Raw genomic sequence first — 12810 nt, 5'->3', positions numbered from 1 at the left:
GGGAAGAATGTTACAACTTGGAAGAATTTCGCGTTGTTTATGTTATGAGTAAACTAACGTAAGCTCAAAGTGCACATGAAGCCCTTACAAGGTTAAGGAGGGTATCAAATAATTCTAAGTATGTACCTTAAGGTTTGGAGTCAAATGGATCGGCGGAAGTAAGTTCATTGAAGGATTGGAATTGGAGTCATGTTTTGGGAAGATTTCGTAACATTTATGCTATTCATTGCTTAGAATTACCACAAAAGGGAGTTATAGGGATCCTTGTATGGTTAATGAAGTTTTATACAAGTTCGAAGAAGGTTACATAAGGATTGGAGGTCAAACGAATCGAAAAGAATGCATTTTCGCGAAAATTAGAAATTTGGGGCCATATGCGGCCGCATACTCGGTATCTTTGTGCAGTATATTTTCTGTAAACTCACCCATTTTGAGCTGCACACTGCCTCAGTACCATCCTCACTATCTTTGAGTGAGATGCCGCCTTATACTGAGTATGCTAGGTCGCATCTCAGCCGCAAACTCAAGTCGGTGGATGATTTTAAAACCTTTTTAAGTCCCAAAAGATCCCATTTTCATATCCACCTCCCAAACTTATTTCCCCACATTATTAGACGGTTCTTGAGAGTTCTTGGAGGTTCCACTATATTCCAAAACCTTCCATACCATCAAGAGAGAAAATAAAACACCAAAACCTCAAGATAATCCATAGAAGATGATTATTCTTGTTTCTCTTCAATTGTTGTGATGAACTTGATGTTGGAAGGAGTTGAGTGAGGTGAAGTTCTTCTATCATAAGGTATGTTTTTTCATCTTATTTACATGATGTAGTTGATTTAAAGGTTTAGCAAGTCTTAGAGAGAAAGGAATCATAGAAGAGAAGTCATAGACAATTGAATTAAAGTTGATGACTATGAGGTGAACTTGAAAGGGGGGTTTTGGATTAATTTGAGATAAATTGAATATAATTCCTTGATTAAGTATTTTTGATGTTATTATTTTTGTTTGGGAGTTGTTTTGGAGTTTTGTTGAAGTCGATAAAATAGGGGAAGTGCTTCCCAAGTTCCGTTAGCTCGCCAATTACTCTAGTTTGAACTTAAAGAGTGTTTTTAAGACTTAACCTTAGTATAAATCCTCTTGAATGTAGATTTTTGGGCTTGGAAGGAAAACGTTAAGTAATTAAGGAGACATAAAGGTATGTTAAGGTTAACGTTTTCTTTCTTAAGGCATGATCCCATGGTCGCGAACTTATACATGATATTCATAATGTCTTCCATGATGACCCCATTCCTAAAAGTGCTAAAGCTTATAGTTCTTAATGCTCATATGATATTATTGATCTTGTTCTTGGTTGTTGATCTCATCTTATGATAGTTGACCTTAATGAGAAAAAATAGTGATAATGACGATTCCATAATGGTAATCGGAGGTTCACCGACTTTGCGTCACTCAGATTGAGTTGTAAAGTTTCCTTTGGACTCTCATTCATGATTTAGAAACATATATATGTATGTATTTTCTCATACTAGCTACCTTATAGTCGGTCGGGTATGACACCTATTGTGTGCACCACTGCAATTGGGTACGGATGACACCGAGCTTGTTATGGCCGGGTACGGGGCAACACCGAGCCTTGTTATAGCCGGGTACGAGGGACACCGAGCCTACATGACTGGGTATGATATTATTATGTATTTAAGTATGATAACATTTTCTTTAGAGAAAGATTCAGTATGCATGACAGCCGCCCTCTGAGGTATAATTTGATCTCTTCATCTCATGTTATTCGCATTCTTTCATTATCTTTGGTATTCTTGCCTTACATACTTAGTACATTATTCATACTGATGTCCTTTTTGTTTGTGGACACTGCGTTGATGCCAACAGGGAGACTAGGAGACGAACCAAGCCCCTAGGCCGCTTCATTAGCGATTATATAGAAGTGCTTCATTTGATCCAGAACTACAGTTTAGTTGGTACTATTCTTTTGCGTACTTACTTAGGCATGGCGGGGTCCTGCTCTGTCTTTTTGATGTTATGCACTCCTTGTAGAGGCTCGTAGATAGATGTATATAGTTAGATGCTCCATAACTTTATCGATTCATATTTTTGTATATCATTTTTAGCAGCCTTATCGCCTTGTACATATGGGCATAGTTGATGATGTTTATATAGACGTGTTTATGGTTCAATGGAACTTGTGTCTCTTCAGTTGTAGTAATTATAAGTTAGTCATGTGGTTCACCTAGATGTGGTTATGAGAAGCATGATAAGAGGTGCTCGGTGGGTTAGCTCCGGGTGCTCGTCAAGGCCCTCCGGTTGGGTAGTGACAGCCAATTTGACCCGAGAGTTGGAAATTGCTATTGAATGTTTGAAAGACCTCGATACATGGGTAAAAGAGGAAATGCATGAAGCTGTGCCATTGACTTTGGTGCAAAAGGGTTGTTTGATGGATCCATTGCTGATGTCGACACACCTCCGAATTCAGACTGCCTTTCAAAGGGCCAAGAAGGGCCGGACTAGCGAGGGATTATCCTCTGCCCCTTGATGGGATCTATAGCTGATTTACTTTATTGTATACTTATAGCCCCTTGTCAGTTTAATCTTTGTAATCATTCGGGGAATATTATTATTAATGAAATTTGATTACGAGGACAACGATTTGACTTAACAATTGGCACAATCATGTTTCAAATGACTAGAAATGCCTTGGTACAAAAAGGTCATAAGACGCGAGTAACTTCTCTTATTTGCTTATGTGGGTATGTGATTAAGTGATTGTATCGTTATACATTCCGTTCAAACGTGATTGATCAAACGTTCCGATTACCACCACTAAAGTATCCACCCACAAACACCCGAAGATGCCAAAGAGTACCACCCATAAAGCATATCCAAACACCTGACCCCTTTTTCTTTTGCCAAAAGGTTGACTTGCCACCATAGATCTTCAAGATAACCAGAGTGCCCCTACACCTATCATCAATTTGGTCAGTGAGAAAGAAAGCGAAGACTCGCTTCGAGAGAAGATTAATAGGCTGGAGAGAAAGATCAATTTGGTCAAGGAAAAGATCAAAGAAATTGACCGAATCCTATACATAGTTAGGAGTCCCTAAAGGGGAACCACAGAAGCTGAAAAGTTTAATGCAAACGTCAAAAATGAGGTCAAAATCATGGTGAGGAGTTCAGGTCTTTCAGAAAGGAAAAGTTCAAAAAACTGAGAAAGAAGCCGAAACACCTGAGGAGGAAACTGAAGCATCCAAGGAGGGACAAGTTAGGCCATCTTAGAGAAATGTGCCAAGCTCCATGTCTGTAATGACCTTTGTGGCCGTTGCCGAAATTTCTTTAATTCGTATCCTAAAGCCTCCTACATCAATTATCTTTGTTAGTTTTATGTGGGGGATTTTTCTGACCGTAGTTGAGTTAGAAGGATATTAAAATTGAGTAGGGCCCTTTGGGCTTGATGCTTCTCCGCAGCGAGGGGTGGACCGTTACAGCAGGTCCGCCCTAGCGATCTGTTGCTCGCTATAGCGGGCAGGTTGTAATTTAAGGTTTTCGCTACAGCGGATCCCGCTTTCACCACAGTGAAAGTGTCGATTTCCCATGTGTTTGCCTCCGTGATAGTCTTCCACCACAGCGTGGCTCACTACATCGGCCCCATGTTCACCACAGCGCATGCCACTGACTAGACATAGTATTTAAAGCTCATTTCGAGACTTGACCTAATTTTTCTCCCAACTCTCAATAAAAGCCGCCATTTGAGGCATTTTAAGAGCAAATCTCATGGGTTCTTAGGAAAGGTAACATTTAGAACTCATTGATTTGGTCTCTCTTCAATCTCTTCCTCTATTTATTAAGTTTTGATTATAAGGTTCAATAAAAATGGTGATTTCATAACTTGCAAAAACCTTAGAAAGGTAAGATTAGTTTTTTGCATGATAGGCATGTTTTGATTAGACTTGGCACTTTTGAGGATTATGTTCATGTTATGGCAAAGCCTGCATATTATCTCAAAGCTAGAGACGGAGTTTATCAGATAAGACCTTTAATTTGGGAGCCATGGTTCAATCCAGAGATTGAAACATCAACAGCAATTGCATGGATTTCCTTTCAATCTTTATCTCCCAATTTTTTTGTCAAAAATTCCTTGTTCACGATGGCACAGGCAGTGGAGAAGCCATTACATGTTCATATGGCCACAAAGAACAAAACACGACCTAGTTGTGCCAAGGTGAAGGTAGAAGTTGACCTGTTGAAGAAGCATCCAAAGAGAATCAATGTGGGCATAAAGAAGAAATCTTGTGAGATTGTGTCAACTTGGATTGATATAAAATATGATTACATGCCAAAGTATGTAGTTTGCAAGGGCATACTGAATCTGAGTGTTTTGTTCTACATCCTGAGTTGAAGAAAGATAAAGAGGAGAGGAATAACAAGAATGAGGATCAGGCTCAAAGAAAGAAAGTTGAGAACAAAGCAAAAGAGGATCCAAAGGAGAAAGCTGAAGAGAGAAGAAGACATAGCATGGATTACAATGGTTGGAATGTTGTCAAAGATGGTAGAATACAACCACTGGTAGATAATGTGCATGCTAAAGGAAAGTCTAGTTCTGTAGACAATTTTGAGGAAATTCAAACAAGTAAAGCTTTTGTTGCTCTGGAAGAGGATGTGACTGCTGAGGAGGATGTGGTTTCTATTGAGCCACAAGCATGTAAATCATGGGTGGAAAAATCTTTTGGGAAATAGAAATCACCAAAAAAGATTGATGATAAACAAGAGAAGATCAACCAAGCCGAAGATATACAAAAGGAAAATCATGTACATGAAGAATAAAAATTGATGAGGTAGAAAGGGCTGAGATAGAAAACAATGCAGAGGAGTTAAATATAGTCAAAGAAATAGCAGCAGGTCAAATAGAAAGGCAAACCAAGATTGTGGTAGATAGCAACTCTGATGAGAATGGATCAGATGAAAGAATTGAAGAAGATCCAAAAGAACCACCAGATATAGATGCTGATCCACCTGATAAGAACAAGGATGATATTGAAACAATTATAAATGAAGGTGTTGTTATTACTGATATTTATCATGACCAGGAAGAGGAGAGTGTGGATGCTAATGTCAAATATATTAGTAAAGAAGCTGATCTATCCCCAAAACATATCAACAAGCTGAAAGAAACCACCATTAAAGTCAAAACAGGAAAAAATCAGAAAAAGCAAGCTCTCCTAATTAGAAGTTTATCAAAGAGGTTGGCAGCCTCAAAGTTAAACAAACAATGATGAATAAAGCCTTATTTTGGAATATTAGATCAGTCAATACTCAAAAAGCCTTTGAGAGATTGACTAATCTAAATAGAAGGAATCAATATCAATTAATAAGATTAATGGAGCCTTTTCAGGATGCTACAGAATTAGACTCTTTCAGAAGAAGATTCGGACAACAATCAACTCTTGCTAACTTCACAGGCAAGATTTGGTTGTTTGTTATGGAAGAATGGGAAGTTCACTTAGTTTAGGATCACGCTCAACATCTGACAAAAAGTGTAGTACATCAACAAACAAGGCAGGAGGCTTTAGTCTCAGGGGTGTATGGCTCTTGTGATGCAAGTATAAGAAGAAACTTATGGGATTCTATGATTCATTTAGCAGGACAATGGCAAATTCCTTAGCTGGTGGGAGGTGATTTTAATGTGGTTTTGTCTGATGAAGAGAAGTTACGTGGTTTGCCAGTATTGTTTCAAGAGACTGAAGACTTTGCAGCTTGCATAAATGACTGTCATTTGTATGATCTGGGATATATTGTCACGACCCAAACCGATGAGTCGTGACGAGTATCAGCCCTCTAGTGACCAAACACCCCTATACACATATCTAAACCATACTGAACATCAAGGGCCCATAAGTGACCTAAATTGATCTCATACTGCCTCATAAATGGGTGACATCATAAACTTTGTACAATCTGTATATACATAAACATCTTTGGAAGAACAGTGCAAGCCACCTAGGTCGCTACATAAACTATACATAAAAGAATAGAAGCCGACAAGGCTACATCATCTGGCTAATAGATAGAACTTTCTACAAGCCTCTCTTTGGATTAAAAAGTTTGTAGAAAGGACGGGACGACCAGTCCCCGTCATACCCATATACATGTACACCTCAAAGAGTAGCATACGAAATAGGCTAACGACTCGAATCAAATGTATCTGCCCGGCATTTGCTGGATATAGAGGTCTGTTAACTAGGCCACTGTCGATCTACACGAACTGCGGGCATGAACCCGGCCCCTGCCACTCGCCCCACGAGCAACGGGGAGTCGGTACGGATAATGTGCGGGTATAAAAGGCATAAGAACAACATGTATATGTAAGAATCATGAATAAGATTTGAACTCATAAATTTGAAATGACTATACGCATGTATTTGTATGAAGTAGTATTTGTATGTATACGCATAAATACATGTATAGTGACAATACCTACGTGGGCGCATAATATGCATGCTCTCAACGATAACCATGCCCATACCTATCAATGTAGGTCATACATACATACATACATACATACATATATATATATATATATATATACATACATACATACATATATAACTCCTGTCAAGCCTCTATGGCATCCCATCATATCATATCGGCCTCTCTGCGGCCATCATCATCATATACATTGCTGCGGTACGTGCAACCCGATCCTTATATCATCATCATGGTGCACTAACTGATCAGGTGATAATGCGTATATAACACCTATCCACTTCCCCATAGTTCTTATACATATAATACTTGCGTATATAACACCTTCTAGTCATGGGTCAATATGCATATGTATATGAATGAATGTAATGCATGAATAAACTGTATACATAGAACTGGACCCATGAACAGAAGGAACAATCATAAGCGGGGTACATGAACATCAAACACTGAAGTACTCCTAATGCTTCTAAGAGTAGAGTAATATGGAAGCTCGCTTACTCGTTTGTTGGTTCATATCATAAGATCATGCCAAAAGAAAGAAAGAATAGCCTTAACATACCTTGAAGTGTATCTAATCGTCCAACTTCTACTTCTCGAACCCGTAAGTCTACAATCAAGATAACATATGCCTTAATTAGACTATTTACCATGTTTACTAACCATTTTTTAATACACACAGAGCTTAACTAATTGTAGACAACATTTCCCTTGTAGGCTTAACAACCCTTCGACTTCCCATTCGATTCAACACCAACCACAATATCCACAAAAATAATGACAAAATTTACATATCAAAATATACTCAAATCCATTCCCAATCATCTCTTAAAAATAGCCCCAAATCACTATCTTACCCTTCATCAACTTACCACTCCCATGACTATATTTCCTTTACTCAAAGTCACTAAAACTCTTGATAATTAACTTAAATACAAGGGTAGAAATCATTTACATACCTTAAGAGGTATAAGATTTCAAGGTTCAACTTCAACTCCAACTTCCCAAGCTTCTCCACTTTGAAGAAACCCTAGGAACAAACTTCTTCTTCAAAAGCTCTTGTTTACGGGGCTTAGATCTTACCAAATCACCACTATAACGATAGAAAATGTTGGGAGTAAATATACTAGGGTTTTCTCTGATTTGGAAGAGAGAAAATGAGAAATAAAGTCATGGGATCACCTATTTATACTAGGAATTAAAAAGCTTCAGCGGTGCGGTTCGACGAGCGGGTCGACGACCTGTTGACGTGTCGACTGTCCGTCGACTTTCTCCGTCAACCTGCGCCTGCAAATTCAAGGCTGCGAAAAACATAACTACACCGCACAACGATGGTCCGTTGACATGTTAACGGCCCGTCGATGATGATTGGTGTCTACAGACTTCTCCGATTCAGTTCAGATTGCGTCGATTCGATTCGCTCGACTTCAAATCCTGTAAATTACCAGGAATAACTGTTGGTACCCTTGTACACAGGGTAAGATGCTTTCTATCTCTAAAACTCGAGCATGGGTCTCTATTCCGAAGGCATACCCGACTAGGGAACCATAAGTTCTCCTACGACGAAAATGAGAGGCGTAACATATATAGGCAGCACTTTCGCATGGTGGAATGGCAGATCAGATGCAGCTACTATTTTTAAGAGATTAGATAGAATCTTGAGCAATCAGAAGATGATAGATCAGGCCCCTCAAATGACTGTCACTCACCTGATCAAAAAAGGCTTAGACCATGCTCCACTTGAGGTGCAGAAAAGGCAAGAAACTGAGAGGATCATCAGGCCTTTCAAATTTCTAAATTTTTGGATTCATCATGCTACTTTCAATTAGGTTGTCATTGAAAATTGGACAGCAGATGTTACAGGAAATCCTTTTCTCATTTTTCAGCACAAACTGAAGAAGTTGAGGAGAGGACTAGTGGAATGGAGTAAGGAAACTTATGGAAACATTTTCCAGAAGGTTACCACTCTAGAAGAGGTGATTTTTGCACATGAATCTCAGTATGAGGCTGATCCATCAATGGAGAACAGAGCTAAGTTGCATAGAGTTCAGGCTGAACTTAGTAAATACTTACATTTAGAAGAGGCTTCTTTGGAGGCAAAAGTCAGGCATGAAGTGGTTCAACGATGGGGATAGAAATACAAGATTCTTCCAATCTTATGTAAATGGAAGAACAAAGAATCTTAAGTTAACTAATATTCAGAATGGGGATGGAGAGTGGCTAACTACTAATCAAGATATTGCAGCTGAGGCAGTTAACTTCTATAGGAGACAGTTTGCTACTGATAGATGTCCTGATGACTTTAACTTATTAAATCATTTTCCAACAATTATTACTAAGGAGCATAATCATGAACTAGTGAAATTACTTTCTGAGGAGGAGATCAAATCAGCTGTTTTTGGACTTAGTGGGGACAGTGCAAGTGGTCCTGATGGTTTCACTGGCTGCTTTTTTTCAACATTGTTGGAACATAGCGAAGGAGGACATTATCAATATGGTAAGAGATTTCTTTGTTGGATATGAACTTCCTAAGTTCATTACTCATACAAACCTGGTGCTGCTGCCAAAGAAGGACATAGTTGAGACTTTTTCTGATCTCAGGCCAATCAGCCTTAGTTCAAGAGTACTGCATGAAAGGTTGGTTCAATTATTGCCCTTTGTTAATTTCCAGTAACCAGTCAGGCTTTGTGAAGGGGAGGAGCATAGTAGAAGTCAGGCTTTGTGAAGGGGAGGAACATAGTAGAAAATATGTTATTAGCACAAGAAATAGTCAGAGATATTTCTAAAAGAACTGAAACTGCCAATATGGTAGTTAAATTGGACATGATGAAAGCATATGATAGAGTTTCTTAGTTGTTTTTGACTAAGGTACTAAGGAAGTTTGGCTTCAGTGAAATCATTATTGACATAGTGTTTAGGCTAATTTCAAGTAATTGGTACTCAGTGCTTATAAATGGACAAACACGTGGTTTCTTCACCTCTTCAAGAAGAGTTAAACAAGGATATCCACTATCTCCTACTTTGTTCATTATATCAGCAGAAGTTCTCTCTAGAAGTTTAAATGCACTTTTAGAAAAGGACAGATTCAAACCATTTGGCATGCCTAAGTGGAGTCGTCTATTAATCATCTCTCGTATCGATGACCTTTATATTATTCTTGTCTACAGAGAAAGAATCAGCTAAGCTTATGATGAAGAAAATTCAGCAGTATGAGGAAGTGTCTGGACAGTTAGTCAATATGAATAAGAGTGCTTTCTATGTTTATCATAAAGTTTCTCAAACTATGGTCATAAGAATAATGGGAATTACTAAGATCAGAAAGGGATCCTTTCCTTTTATTTATCTTGGTTGCCCAATATACTATGGAGGAAACAAGATTTCATATTATGATGACATAATAAAGAAAATTGGCAGAAGAATACAATCTTGGCATGGGAAGATCTTTGTCCTATGGTGGGAAGGTTGTGTTGATTTCAAATGTCTGAGAGTATGCCTTTGCATATTCTTTCTACTATGAGCCCACCAGGGAGTAATCGAAACATACACGAGGCTTGGCTAGATTTTTCTGAAATTATAAAAGTGATACAAGGTGCAGACACTGGATCAAATGGGAGGCTGCTTGTCTACCAACGGAAGAGGGAGGCCTTGGTTTTAGATCAGTTTTTGACATGGAAAATGCTTTGTTCTGCAAATTATGGTGGAACCTCAGAACAAAGCCTTCTCTATGGGCTTCATTCATGATCAACAAGTATTGAAAGAAATTGCATCCTATGTTAGCCATTGCTAGGGGAGGATCCTGTACATAGAAGAAGATGATTCTTGTCAAGAATTTAGTTGAGCATCATATTTGGTGGCAGATAAGGCAGGGAGATGCTAGTTTCTGGTTTGACAACTTGACTTCACTAGGTGCCTTATATCATGTTGTGGAAGAAAATCATGCAGAAGAGGAGATTGAAGTGAAACAGTTTAGTAGTGGAGGAGAATGGAATTTGAGTGCTTTGAGAGAACAGCTTTCTGAGGATATTGTTCAACATATAGTGCAAAATATCTCTCCACCAGTAGATACATTGCCTTTGGACAAAACCTGGTGGATGTTGGAACAAAACGGTAAGTTTTCTATCAAAAGTGCATGGAATTATATTAGACAGAAGGATGAGAGGGAAGATATTTACAAGTATATGTGGGAGAGAGGACTTCTTTCAAGCTGTCATTCTTTATATGGAGAGCATGGATTTAAGCTTCTAATAGATCAGGTTCTTCACAGTTTGGGAGTGAGCATGCCATCAAGGTGTTGTTATTTTCAAGAACCAAAAGAAGAAACCATGTCACATCTTTTTCTAACCTCTCTAGTAGCTACCAAGCTATGGAGAATGTTTGTTTCATGTGTAGGTATCAATATTGAAGGCTTGCAGCTTAGTCAAGTGATCATAAAATGCTGGAAATATGATAGACCTACTAAAGTGCAGTAGCTGTTGAAGGCTATACCAACAGTTATCATGTGTGATATTTGGAAGAGAAGAAATAAAATCAAGCATGGAGGAAACATGACAATTTACAGTTTGGAATATCAGGTTCATAAAACTATTTGGCAACACATAAGGGTCAAGTTTTCAAGACTAGCTCATGTACCACCAGGATGGCCAGAGTTGTTTGATTGCTTAGAAACATGGAGGCCAATTTTACATTACAAGAAATCATATGGCAAGCACCAGCAGAGGGACATATTAAGATAAACACAGATGGAGCTAGTAGGGGTAATCCAAGACCAAGTTCTTATGGCTTTTGTTGCAGAAATCACAATGGAGACATTATATATGCACGGGCAGCACAGTTAGCAGATACAACCAATATGGTAGCGGAGGCTGAGGCAATCAAAGAAGTTCTATATTTCTCTATACTTACGGGGATCCCACAGGTGATCATTGAAACTGATTCCATGCAGCTCAAGAGAATACTAGAAGGAAGCAGTTCAACACCATGGCATCTTATTACAATAATAGAAGACATACAAAAGTTTATGCAATTATGTTCAGTACATTTGCTGCATATCTATAGGGAAGGAAACAAGATTTCAGATTACCTAGCTAACATGGCTTTGGACATAGGCAGCAACTTGGAGATAAATGGATTTCAAGATCTTTCAAGCACTGGCAGGACACTCATCAACATGGACAAGAATCAGTACCCAAATTTGAGGATTAAGACCAAGAAGATTTCATGATGATCATTACCATTTTGTACTTATTATGCATATAGGAGGATGCAGATATGCAACTTAGTGACATTATGGTAGGAAGGGATAGCTACTTGTGCTTGAACTTCACTCTAGTTTTAAAACATCTTATTTTAGCTAGTTCCTACTTTGAGCATGATGTAAGATACTTCTTTTATTACTTTCAATGAAATAAGCCATTAGGCACAGCCTAATGGATATTTATTTTTATTTTTTTAAAAGTTTTTATAACATAAAAACATGGCATTTTTGAAGGAACCCTTAGATTCATACTCTATGTTACATAACCAACCCTAAATCTTAATTCTTCGACTATTTTTATAAAAGGGTTAAGACTTTGTTTTCTTGAAATTAGGGATTTAAAAGGAAGAATACTTTTTATGACTTGTATTGATATAGATAACCATGGGAGCTAGGTTATTAGTCCATGGGAACCTATAAAACCTAATTTGAGGAAAGTTTCAATTTTACCCCTATGGGCCTGAAATTGATTTAAATTCTCTAGAATCCTAGAGGTTATGAATGTCTTAATTATCGAATCTTGCTTACTTGGGTTCCTTGCTATTCCTAGACCCTCCTATCTCGACTTCCTATTTGGAAATGAAAGATAAAGATCAAATGGATGTTCGTGGTACCAACTCAGCTTCGAGGTAGGTTACGACTTACTTGAGTTAGACTCCCATTAGGATTTCATATATGTGCAGTAGAGAGTGACAAAAAAAGCATGCCTAGTTCATCGGACATGATGTTGGGTTGGATAGTCCTAGGTTGGTACTATTTTGTGTGGTTGTTGCCTTGTTGATCTTGTTTGATATCTCATTGGTTGTGAATGCTAGCGTCTGTATAACGTGACTGAGTTCGTACCGTATTGTTGAGTCCTATTAATGATTCTAGTTACCTTATGGTTAGACTTCGGTTTGTGAATCTAATGTAGAGTTAGTGATTATTGGAGAAAGCATGTACACCTTCGCGTAAAAAGTTGGGATGGATTATTTAGGTTGGTATTGTTGGTTGATTGTGGCTTGTTGCCTTGTTGTGATCTATTGCCTTGTTGCCACATGCGTGACACTAGACTTCTGGTTGAG

This window comes from Lycium ferocissimum, chromosome 6 (assembly GCF_029784015.1).
Source record: "Lycium ferocissimum isolate CSIRO_LF1 chromosome 6, AGI_CSIRO_Lferr_CH_V1, whole genome shotgun sequence".
Classification (NCBI taxonomy): Eukaryota; Viridiplantae; Streptophyta; class Magnoliopsida; order Solanales; family Solanaceae; genus Lycium; species Lycium ferocissimum.
The sequence above is the reverse complement of the archived record's forward strand: the minus strand, read 5'-3'. Positions refer to the sequence as shown.